The sequence below is a fragment of the Lolium rigidum genome, chromosome 3 (assembly GCF_022539505.1).
Source record: "Lolium rigidum isolate FL_2022 chromosome 3, APGP_CSIRO_Lrig_0.1, whole genome shotgun sequence".
NCBI lineage: Eukaryota > Viridiplantae > Streptophyta > Magnoliopsida > Poales > Poaceae > Lolium > Lolium rigidum.
This window is the reverse complement of record NC_061510.1, coordinates 214669214-214682120: the sequence shown is the minus strand read 5'-3', so window position 1 is coordinate 214682120 and position 12907 is coordinate 214669214.

The window sequence follows — 12907 nt, the reverse complement described above, 5'->3', positions numbered from 1 at the left end:
GGGATTATCATCCCCAAGGTTGGAAAAAATTTCAGCAGCTTTATCACATGCAGTTTCAGCAGTTTTAGCGGCTTCGTGTAATTTTGCGCGCTTTGCACTAGGAGTAGAAACATTGCCAACACCAATTATTTTATCATTGATAGTAGGAGGTGCAGCAACATATGAATCATTAGCATTGCTAGTGGTGGTAATAGTCCAAACTTTAGCTACATTTTCCTTTTTAGCTAGTTTTTCATTTTCTTCTCTATCCCACCTAGCACGCAGTTCAGCCATTAATCTTATATTCTCATTAATTCTAACTTGGATGGCATTTGCTGTAGTAACAATTTTATTTTCAATATCCCTATTAGGCATAACTTTCGATTTCAAAAGATCAACATCAGAGGCAAGACTATCAATTCTAGAAACAAGAATATCAATTTTATTGAGCTTTTTCTCAACAGATTTGTTAAAAACAGTTTGTGTACTAATAAATTCTTTAAGCATGGCTTCAAGTCCAGGGGGTGTATTCCTATTATTATTGTAAGAATTCCCATAAGAATTAGCATAACCGTTACCATTATTATAAGGATATGGCCTATAGTTATTACTAGAATTGTTCCGATAAGCATTGTTGTTGAAATTATTATTTTTAATGAAATTTACATCAACATGTTCTTCTTGAGCAACCAATGACGCTAATGGAACATTATTAGGATCAACATTAGTCCTATCATTCGCAAGCATAGACATAATAGCATCAACTTTATCATTCAAGGAAGAGGATTCTTCAACAGAATTTACCTTCTTACCTTGTGGAGCTCTTTCCGTGTGCCATTCAGAGTAATTAACCATCATATTATCAAGAAGCTTTGTTGCTTCACCAAGAGTGATGGACATAAGGGTACCTCCAGCAGCTGAATCCAATAAATTCCGCGAAGAAAAATTTAGTCCTGCATAGAAGGTTTGGATGATCATCCAAGTAGTCAGTCCATGGGTTGGGAAATTTTTAACCAGAGATTTCATTCTTTCCCAAGCTTGGGCAACATGTTCATTATCCAATTGTTTAAAATTCATTATGCTACTCCTCAAAGATATAATTTTAGCAGGGGGATAATATCTACCAATAAAAGCATCCTTGCATTTAGTCCATGAATCAATACTATTCTTAGGCAGAGATAGCAACCAATCTTTAGCTCTTCCTCTTAATGAGAAAGGGAACAATTTTAATTTTATAATGTCACCATCTACATCTTTATATTTTTGCATTTCACATAGTTCAACAAAATTATTGAGATGGGCAGCAGCATCATCGTAACTAACACTGAGAAAATTGCTCTCGCATAACAAGATTAAGTAAAGCAGGTTTAATTTCAAAGAATTCTGCTGTAGTAGCAGGTGGAGCAATAGGTGTGCATAAGAAATCATTATTATTTGTGCTAGTGAAGTCACACAACTTAGTATTTTCAGGGTTGGCCATTTTAGCAGTAGTAAATAAAGCAAACTAGATAAAGTAAATGCAAGTAAACTAATTTTTTTTGTGTTTTTGATATAGCAAACAAGACAGTAAATAAACTAAACTTAGCAACTAATTTTTTTGTGTTTTGATATAATGCAGCAAACAAAGTAGTAAATAAAATAAAGCAAGACAAAAACAAAGTAAAGAGATTGGGAAGTGGAGACTCCCCTTGCAGCGTGTCTTGATCTCCCCGGCAACGGCGCCGTAAATTTGCTTGATGCGTGTAGTTGACACGTCCGTTGGGAACCCCAAGAGGAAGGTGTGATGCGCACAGCGGCAAGTTTCCTCGCAAGAAACCAAGGTTTAATCGAACCAGTAGGAGTCAAGAAGCACGTTGAAGGTTGATGGCGGCGGGATGTAGTGCGGCGCAACACCGTAGATTCCGGCGCCAACGTGGAACCTGCACAACACAACCAAAGTACTTTGCCCCAACGAAACAAGTGAGGTTGTCAATCTCACCGGCTTGCTCGTAACAAAGGATTAACCGAATTGTGTGGAAGATGATTGTTTGCAAGAAAACAAGAAAAACAAGTATTGCAACAGATTTGTATTTCAGTATTAAAAGAATGGACCGGGGTCCACAGCTCACTAGAGGTGTCTCTCCCATAAGATAAAAGCATGTTGGGTGAACAAATTACAGCCGGGCAATTGACAAATAGAGAGGGCATAACAATGCACATACATGATATGATAAGTATAGTGAGATTTAATTGGGCATTACGACAAAGTACATAGACCGCCATCCAACTGCATCTATGCCTAAAAAGTCCACCTTCAGGTTATCGTCCGAACCCCTTCCAGCATTAAGTTGCAAAGCAACAGACAATTGCATTAAGTATGGTGCGTAATGTAATCAACAACTACATCCTCGGACATAGCGCCAATGTTTTATCCCTAGTGGCAACAAAGACAACACAACCTTAGAACTTTCCGTCACTCGTCCCGTGTGTCAATGCGTGCATGAACCCACTATCGAGCATAAATACTCCCTCTTGGAGTTAAAAGCAAAAACTTGGCCGGAGCCTCTACTAGTAACGGAGAGCATGCAAGATCATAAACAACACATATGTAATAACTTGATAATTAACATAACATGGTATTCTCTATCCATCGGATCCCGACAAACACAACATAGAGTATTACGGATAGATGATCTTGATCATGTTAGGCAGCTCACAAGATCCAACAATGAAGCACAATGAGGAGAAGACAACCATCTAGCTACTCGCTATGGACCCATAGTCCAGGGGTGAACTACTCACTCATCACTCCGGAGGCGACCATGGCGGTGTAGAGTCCTCCGGGAGATGAATCCCCTCTCCGGCAGGGTGCCGGAGGAGATCTCCGAATCCCCCGAGATGGGATCGGCGGCGGCGGCGTCTCAATAAGGTTTTCCGTATCGTGGTTTTTCGCATCGTGGGTTTCGCGACGGAGGCTTTGAGTAGGCGGAAGGGCAGAGTCGGGGGCTAACGAGGGGCCCACACCACAGGGCGGCGCGGGCCCCCCCTTGGCCGCGCCGCCATGTGGTGTCGCCACCTCGTGGCCCCACTTCGTATGCTCTTCGGTCTTCTGGAAGGTTCGTGGCAAAATAGGCCCCTGGGTCTTCGTTTCATCCAATTCCGAGAATATTTCGTTACTAGGATTTCTGAAACCAAAAACAGCAGAAAACAGGAACTGGCACTTCGGCATCTTGTTAATAGGTTAGTTCCAGAAAATGCACGAATATGACATAAAGTGTGCATAAAACATGTAGGTATCATCAATAATATGGCATAGAACATAAGAAATTATCGATACGTCGGAGACGTATCAACAGGATGTTCCGGGGATCAACCTCGTGTTGGTTTTTAGGCCCTGTCTAGGATCGGCTTACGATCACCGTACGCGAGTGCGAGGCCCAATCGTGAGTAGGATGATCCGATTATGCGGTGAAAACCCTAAATCGTCGTAGATCGCTTCAGCTTTATCTTGATCAAGCAGGACCACCATATATTCGTACACCTTGTACGAATCATGGGTAGATCGGCTCTTTGAGCCGATTCACAGGATAACCTGAGAGCCGATCGAGGCTCGTATTTAACGTTTACGTGTATGCCATGCAGAAACTAAGCGAGGCATCATCCAACACCTTCCTGACCAGGTATAGGTCAGGTGGCACGCCCTTGCGACAAGCATCGGACGTGTGACCAGAAGGCTTTGCGGGCCGTCGCTCGGAGGGACCAGGGCCAGCCGCAGTCCTGGGAGATTCCCGGCTCTACGGTGTTGCCAGTCGCTGCCCGCCGGTGGGTTTCTGACCGCAACACATTCTGGCACGCCCGGTGGGACCATCTTCGACATCCACCGCATCGCCATCTACATCCGAGATGGCGGAAGGCACTCCGGTCAAGTACGAGGATCCGACCGACGAGCTCAAGAAGAAGCATGACGAGATCAAGGCAGTCCTCGAAGCCGACCTCATCGGCTCTTTCCACGTAACCCGCTCCCATGGCATCGGTGGAAGGGGTTCTCACCGAAGGCGCGCTCGATGGAGTGGACCCGTCCGCCCCGTCGAAGAACGCACCGAGTCGCCGCGTCGAGAGATCAACTTCATGGTGGCTCATTCGCTGCACCGCCACTCGAGAGCCCGGTGAACACTTTGAAGCGTGTCGCTCCGCGCGTGATCCAGGAAATCATGAGCCATCAGTATTCTCCGTCGGGACCAGCTCCGGGGACTTACCAAGGAGAGATGCCACTCCGAGCCCCGTCCACCGCCGCCGTTCGCGTTGGCAGCACCAGAAGTGCCGAACTCATCGGCATACGTCGTCTACAAGATTGGTGGTGACCCTAGTGACTACCAATTCCTACATGAGGCTCCCAAGGAGATCCCGCACGGATACACGTGCGCATACGTGCCAGACTGCAAGAATCGGACACTCTCGAGCCGAGCCGCAACAGCAGGGACCTCTCGGAACAGCAGGAGGAACGTCGGGAGCAGATCTTGAGAAGCAGACGTGGCTGGCTAAGTACGCCACTCCGACAAACCTCCGCAGCTCAGCTCCCGCAGCTTGGCTCGAACTGGAAAAACAAGCATGGCTGGCTAAGTATGCCACCCCGGCGAATCTTCGTGGTTCGACACCTTCAGCCATCACCGCGGATCAGATTTGTACAATTCTGAAAGATCGGCTCGGCATGATGCCGAAGAGGAGGACAATCGGCTATACCAAGCCGTACCCCAACGAGTACGAATTGATCCCGCTACCACCCAAATATCGGCTCCCGACTTCACAAAGTTTAGTGGATCGGATGGTTCCAGCTCCATCGAGCATGTGAGCCGATATTTGGCACAGCTGGGCACGATCTCAGCATCACACGAGCTGCGTGTGAGGTTCTTCGCACAGTCCCTCACAGGATCGGCTTTCGGGTGGTACACATCGCTGCCACCGAACTCAATCCGGACTTGGAAGCAGTTGGAAGAGCAGTTCCACATACGGTATCACTCGCAGGCTTCCGAGGCTGGTATTGCCGATCTAGCACAAGTACGATAGAAGCGCGGGAAACAAGTGTCGAATACATCCAGCGCTTCAGACCGTGAGGAACCGATGCTATTCGGTTCACGTAAGTGAAAAAGAAGCAGCCGAGTTGGCGGTGGTGGGTCTCTCATCATCGATCAAGGACGTGGCCTCCCAAGCAGTACTACCCTTCATTGGCGCACATGGTGCGTAAGCTGCCGCATATGAACAGCCGCCACCCGCATGTTTACCAGGACAAATTCAAGCGTGCGGTGGTCCCGGTTGAGGCGTACGAGGATGAAGGTGCTGCCGGAGATCAAGAGGTAGCAGTGGCTGAATGGACTCGGCGGCAAGCCCCGTGTCCCGTAAGTGGGTTAAGCCACAAGGCCCTCCAAAAGGGTTCGACTTCGACGTGACCAAAGCCGAGCAGATTTTCGACCTCTTACTCACGGAGAAGCAGACTAAAGGTACCCGAAGGCCACAAGATCCCCACGGTGCAGGAGTTGAACGGAAAGCCATACTGCAAGTTGCATAACACGTTCACCCACGCCACTAACGACTGCAGGGTGTGGCGTCAGCAGATCCAAATGGCGATAGAAAAAGGGTGGCTAATTTTCAACCAGTACGCCATGAAGGTCGACACACACCCCTTCCCCGCCGTTAATATGGTGGAGTATACTTACCATGGAGGGTGCCACCAGATTTCTCGTGCAATATCAACATGGTGGGACCTGGGCACCACTCGGTAAGGACGGAGATGAGGGCAGCTGCTCTCATAGCAAAGACACAGAGGAAGCCGCTCCACGCGATCGGCTCCGCCACGACGGCAAGCGCTACATCACGAGGGAGAAGTGAGGAACGTAAGATATCAGCCGACCTCTCTCCGACCACCTCCTCAACAAGTATGTGGGTCAATACGACCAACGCCGGCGATGATGAAAAAGATCGTCTGGCTAGGGACGACGGGAGACGTCGTCGGCGTGATCACGACGAGGAGCGACATGAGCGCCACGCCAAGGAAAAGTCGAGAGAGCAAGACGACGTGGATAGGCACCGGGACTGCCCCTTCTTCGTACACTCGCTGGGATTCAGGAATGAGCCGATTGCCTACAATCGGCAATTGCCCGTAATGTAAACAAAAGAAGAAGGATGCAGCTAACGTGTCCGTGTTCAAACGTCTAGGGCCTCTCCCGCCTCGGAACAAGCATGCCGAGTCCGCTCGGGTGGAAGATCTCGAGGAACTAGAGGACGATGATGAAGAAGAAGACAAGTATCATCGGCCAAGGTGGTGCCCCGATGGGCTCAGCCCGTTCCCAAAAGCGAAGGGTTCAGCGTCTACGTGGGTTGGAGGAAGCTGAAAGGTTATACCGCACACGTTGAGGAAGGCGCGGCCTGATCCGGCCGCCAAAATTCAGCGAACCCCGGACGAAGAAGGTCGTCCACAAAGAAAAGAGTGGCGCCCCGAGCAAAAGAAAGCCGATGATGAGACATCGGCCGGCACAAACATGGTGTTCATCCTTCCAACGGAGTTTAGTGCTCCAGGATTAGACGAAGCACCTATGGCACAACTTGATCGCGGCCCACGGCCGGTCATCTTCGAGAAGCCACGAGAAAGAAGCTACGGTGCATCCGAAGGCCCTGTACTTGCGAGGTTACATCAATGGGCAGCCTGTCAACAAAATGTTGGTGGACACCGGAGCGGCAGTTAACATTATGTCGTACTCCATGCTACGTCGGTTGGGACGCTCCAGCTCGGATCTGATCAAGACCAATGTGACACTGAGCGATTTCAACGGCCAAGCATCTGACGCACAAGGTGTTCTGAATGTGGATCTGACCGTAGGAAGGAAAACTGTCCCTACGACATTCTTTATTGTCGACAACGAAGAGCTCCTATGCTGTCCTACTAGGGAGAGATTGGATCCACGCCAATCGTTGCATTCCATCCACAATGCACCAATGCCTAATACAAATGGGATGGAGATGAAGTAGAAGTCATCCACGCAGATGATTCAGCCGAGATTTCAACGGCTGGCATGAACGTTTGGGAGACATCAGGCCAAGAGCCACTCTCAGGTATCAATTTGGACGACTGCGAGCGCATCGACGTGACAAAGAACGGGGTTAGGCTGGTTTTATCCACCGGTCTGACCGTGTAATAAGAGCAACATCGATGGACAAACATGGCGATGCCGATCCAAGTGATCGGCCCCAAGGATTTATGGAGGAACATTGCAGAAACCTTCATCGAGCAAGCAACGTGGAGGCCGATTCCAGCAATCGGCCAAAATTATCCTCACCATCCATTCTGCCTGGGTTCAACGCCAATCTAATGGGCAATGGGGTTACGTCGGATAATGAGCTAGAAGAAGTCCACACTGGTCCTAATCCAGCCGACGTTCGCATAGAGTGCCTTGGCTAATCATAGAGCCGATTTCAGCAGTTACCTGGCAGAATCGGCTCGGGGGGCACCTAATCAGATGAACATGTGCGATACATGTGCAGTGAAACATTGGGGGCCGATAGAAAAATCGGCCTGTAAAAAATTAAAAATTCTCACGCAGACTCTAGCACAATGACACAGGATCTTCCAGTTATGTGTTCAAAACACAAGGACCTCCAGCTCGGTGTCAGAGGAATTCTGTTTCTGAGCCGTTGTGCGAGCATCTGCAATATCGACTTTCCACGGAAGGAAGGTGATCGGCTCTGGTTGACTCTGCGTGTCCGCATCACTGTCTTCACCTCGACTGAGGCTCGGGGGGCAGCTGGCCTGGTGGATGCTCTGTTTTTGGAAGCCGATTGGGTGGCCATCGGTTAGTCCTGCATCGCGATTTTCGTCAAGGGTGGTGATCCAGCAGAACTCGAACTCATTGGTCGAAAAGATGAAAGATAGATCATAAGGGCTTGATGCGCTGACATCGGCTTATTGAGTTTTGACCAAGTTCACGATCACCCCGTGGTCGAAGGGATGAAGGACGGATTATGAGAAACCGATGCGTTGCCATCGGCTCATTGAGAATCGGCTTAAAAGAAATCGACAAAATCAAATTGGGGAAACTTCTTCATTAATGAACAGGATTTCTTACAAAGAAAGAGCCGATTGCTCAAAGAAGGAAGAACAAAAGAAGGGTCTGTTGACCAATCTACTACTACTAGGCCTACACTAGTAGATCCTAGTCTACGGGCCATCGCTACCCTCGTCGTCATCCTCGGAGCTCTCATCAGCACTACTGCCGATGGGCTCCTCGTCGCTGCTCCCGTAGCCCTCTACGGGAGCTTCCTCCTCCTCTTCATCGTCGCTGCTGTCGTCGTCCCACCACATGCGGAGGCGTTTCGCCGGCGGGTAGCCCTCGAGGGAGTCGTCGTCATCGTCTTCCTCCTCTTCTTCTTCTTCTTCTTCTTCTTCAGAGGAGGGGCAGCCGTCCCAGGGGAACAGGTCATCCTCGCTTTCCGATTCCAGTTCCCCATCGGCGAGGAACTGGAGATCTTCATCTCCGCTGGTCAAGGACTGGTCGTCCTCGGACCAGATGGAGGAGGCATGGTCTTCCTGGTCCCATTCTTCTGGTGCGCGGATGTCCTCCGGCGTCTCGCGGGAGGAGGAAGACCCATAGGAAAGACCGGAAGAGGAGGAAGAAGACATGGTGACACAGGAGGGTTTTTTGGGTGCTAATGCGAGGAGGATGAAGGAGAAGCAAACTGTTTGGAACAGTTAAATAAAGGGGATATGGTAGAGATTCAATGCCACAGCTAGCTTCGAGGAAGTTGTGCCCAACGTGAAAAATTTCGCAGGCCACGTGGAGAAGTGGAAGAGGCAAGGCATCGTAATGAAGGATACTGCGGCAGTCTTGCTCTGCCACGACATGACCCGACGAAAGAAAGCGTAATGATTTTGGAAATGTCATTTCCAAAACCAGGGGGGCATGTGTTATCACCAGAATTTGACCGGATCAGAGGTGGGCCACAATTGGAGATGGGCTTGAAGAATATACATAGAAGAAATACATGAATCGGCCTTGTGTACCAAGTTTGGGCTAATTGCCCGTGTATCTGTACCATAGTAGGATACGTGTCGGTTAGAAGTTAGAGTTTTACCCGTGCACGGTTAGGTGCACGCCTGAATTAGAAAGTCCCCCGGACTATAAATATGTATCTAGGGTTTATGAAATAAACAACAACCAACGTTCACCACAAATCAATCTCGGCGCATCGCCAACTCCTTCGTCTCGAGGGTTTCTCCTGGTAAGCACCATGCTGCCTAGATCGCATCTTGCGATCTAGGCAGCACAAGCTTATTTCGTTGTTCATGCGTTGCTCGTACTGAAGCCTTTTTGATGGCGAGCAACGTAGTTATCTTAGATGTGTTAGGGTTAGCATTGTTCTTCGTATCGTATGCTGTCGTAGTGCAACCCTTATACATCTAGCCGCCCTTACACCTATTTTACGTGTAGGGGCGGCACCCCGCTTGATCATCGTTTAGTAGATCCGATCCGTTACGGTTGCTCCTTGTTCTTCAAGGATTAGTTTAATATCCGCAATAGTTAGGCCTTACAAAGGGTTGGAGGATCCAGCGGCGTGTAGGGTGTAGTTTGCTAGCCCTAGACAGGATGTTCCGGGGATCAACCTCGTGTTGGTTTTTAGGCCCTGTCTAGGATCGGCTTACGATCACCGTACGCGAGTGCGAGGCCCAATCGTGAGTAGGATGATCCGATTATGCGGTGAAAACCCTAAATCGTCGTAGATCGCTTCAGCTTTATCTTGATCAAGCAGGACCACCATATATTCGTACACCTTGTACGAATCATGGGTGGATCGGCTCTTTGAGCCGATTCACGAGATAACCTCGAGAGCCGATCGAGGCTCGTATTTAACGTTTACGTGTATGCCATGCAGAAACTAAGCGAGGCATCATCCAACACCTTCCCGACCAGGTATAGGTCAGGTGGCACGCCCTTGCGATAGCATCGGACGTGTGACCAGAAGGCTTTGCGGGCCGTCGCTCGGAGGGACCAGGGCCAGCCGCAGTCCTGGGAGATTCCCGGCTCTACGGTGTTGCCCGTCGCTGCCCGCCGGTGGGTTTCTGACCGCAACAATTTCCTGCTTAGGGCATCTCCAATGGGGCGACGCAAACGGACGCTAAGCGACCATTTTGCGTCTGCGCGGTCAAAAAAGTGCGCATGCACCCTGTTCCAGCGGGGCGACACATATTGACCGGGGCGTCCGCAGAGACGTGAAACGCGGCCCGAATATGCGGCACGTTTGCGTCTCTGCGGACGTTGCACGGTCACGCCAAGTGACCTCGTTGGTTGCATCCGGGACCATTAGGCAGTGACTAGGTAAGCAAAATATTTCATCGTTACTATTGATTGGCCAAAAGGATCATCTTTACAGAGATGGTTAGTCGAGTTAACGTAAAACTACGATGGATGTACCTACTCTCTGTAGCGCGGCCTACCATGGCCGGGTTACTCACAGTCGTGCAACCTACTACTGGCCGCCAGAGGGGCTGGTGCCATCGTCGAAACGCGACCGCCAGACGCACTCCTTGCGCCGTGCACCCCGCCGATCGGACACCTCGTCCTACCGCCTACGGCGTTGGAGGGCTTCAGCAAAAGAGGAGTCCTAATGGACTCTCTTCGTTGTTGCCACCATTCAGCGTGGTAGCCGGCCATGTCCCTAGCCGCTGCTGCCACTGCTTCGTCCCTGGGGGCGATGGCGTTCGCCAGCTCGCGGTTCTCCTAGTCGACCCGCGCGGGCTCCGGTCCCCTCCGCGCGACCGAATCTAGGTCGGAGCACAGGTACACCCGACTCATGGCGAGCGCATGGATGCGAGCTTCCTCCTCCGCTGCCCGAGCCTGATGGCGATCGACGTCCCTAGGTAGGCTCTCGAACGACGCGAGCAGAGCCCACTGGTCGCCACCGAACAAGAAGCGGATGTGGTCGTCCTCGTCTTAGTCGGTGATGTCATGGATGACGGCATCCACGGGTGGGGCCGCCGGCAACGGAGGAGCCGCCACAAGGGCGGCACTAGCCGCCGCCATCTCCGTCTGCGCCTCAGCGAGCTCCGCCCGGAGTTCCGCCCTGGCGTCGGCAATTTCCGCCATGGCCGTCGCCCGCCGCTAACGCTCTAGCGCGCGCCCTGCCGCCTCCCGGTCTAGCTGCTCGGCCTGAAGGGCGTCGGTGGCGAGCTGCTCCTCCTCCTCCGGGTGGACTTCGCGACACATCTGAACAACTTGATCCCAGCTAAGGTTGTGCTCGGCCATGGATGGATGCTAGGGTTTAGGTTGAGGTTTGCATGTCACCCCCGTTGGCGTCCACCATATATAGCCACGGCGGGGCGGGAAACGGCGTTCGCGCGCAAGTCGTTTCCCGCATGCGCGAAACGCAGGCAAAACACACCAATCTATTGGGCACACGCGGAAACCACCATCGTCGCGCGGGAACCGGTAACCGCCGGTGGCAGGCCACGACGGGATGTTAAACCGCCATTACCTACCTTGACGGTGTCAGTGCTAAAAAAAATGTGTCCACACCGCTAGGGATACCCCCGATGCAAACAGTCATCCCGGGCCATATGTGCGGTGATCCAGCATACCACTGCATGGTGTAGTACGCAAGTCGTTGACATAACACAAGTGAAACACCGTTCCACTCATATTACATCCCTCAGAGTGGTACAACAGAAACATATGTGAGTCCAAGGCATGTCTATAGAAGGATACATGAACTGTCTACAGAAGATCAACACAGCCTCCTACTTTACAGTGAGGTAAAACTTCAAATAAAGCTACAAAAGAAAGACTCGTAGTCTAACTAATTGCTAATTCTAGCTCTAGAGATACTTGGCTTGCTATAGAACTCTAGATACTTAGGTACTAAGATTAGGTAAAAGGTTCCCTTCTATTACTAATCTAGGTTTCCACTCTAGCTGATACAGAAGTTGTGATACGAGGATCCTACGAGATCCTCTCGGGTGTTTGCCCGATCTTTCACAGCGAGACAATCTGGTAGTAGATACTCCCAATCACGCGCGGAACGCAACCTGAAGTAGAGGAACGAATCCAACCAGCAACGTATCGAAGAATGACACGCCTCAAACCCTAGCTTGATAATCCTTGATGAACACAAGAACCCTCGCAGCAATCTTTATTGGAAACAGATAAACAGCATCGCCGTCCCCGGAGGGATGCTAAACCACGAGCACAAGCGAGAGTACTTAGACTAAAATTCAAACGTATGCTCCCCTAACCCTAGCCGACCTATTCCCTTATATGAGGGGGTGGCTGGGGCGCCCCACTAGGTGGGCTGACCTGGTTTGGTTTGGACAGGCCCAAAACCAAACACAACACTAATTTGACCCTAATTGGCCCACCACATGACCTGACTACATTATTTCCTAACATAGAATGAATGACACAACCTTAGACTTAATTATTACATAGCGTAGGTTGTCCTAGCGTGTGATACGTCCAAAACGTATCTACTTTCCCGAACCTTTTTGTTATTATTTGCCCTCAAACTTGTGTGTTTTTAATGCAACTAACGCGGACTAACGCTGTTTTCTGCAGAATTGTCCTGGTGTCTTGTTTTTGTGCAGAAAATAAACTTTCAGGAAAAATCCCAGAAATATACCCAAATGCCTTATTTTCCCGGGGAACTCACGGAGCCAGAAGGTGAAGAGCAGGGGGGCCTGGAGCTACGAATACATGGCCCGGGCGCGGCCCAGGCTTGGCCTCGCCCTGGGGCCTGTATTCCCGACCCCTTCGTCGTTTCGGCCTCCCCTTTCAGCTATAAGATCCTCGTCACAAGAAAACCCCAGGGGGTTCGAAGTTATTCGAGAGAAAAGTCCGTAGCGCCGCCGCCTCGTGAAACCCTATTTCGGAGGCAGGAACTCCGTTCTGGCACCCTGCCGGGACGGGGAATT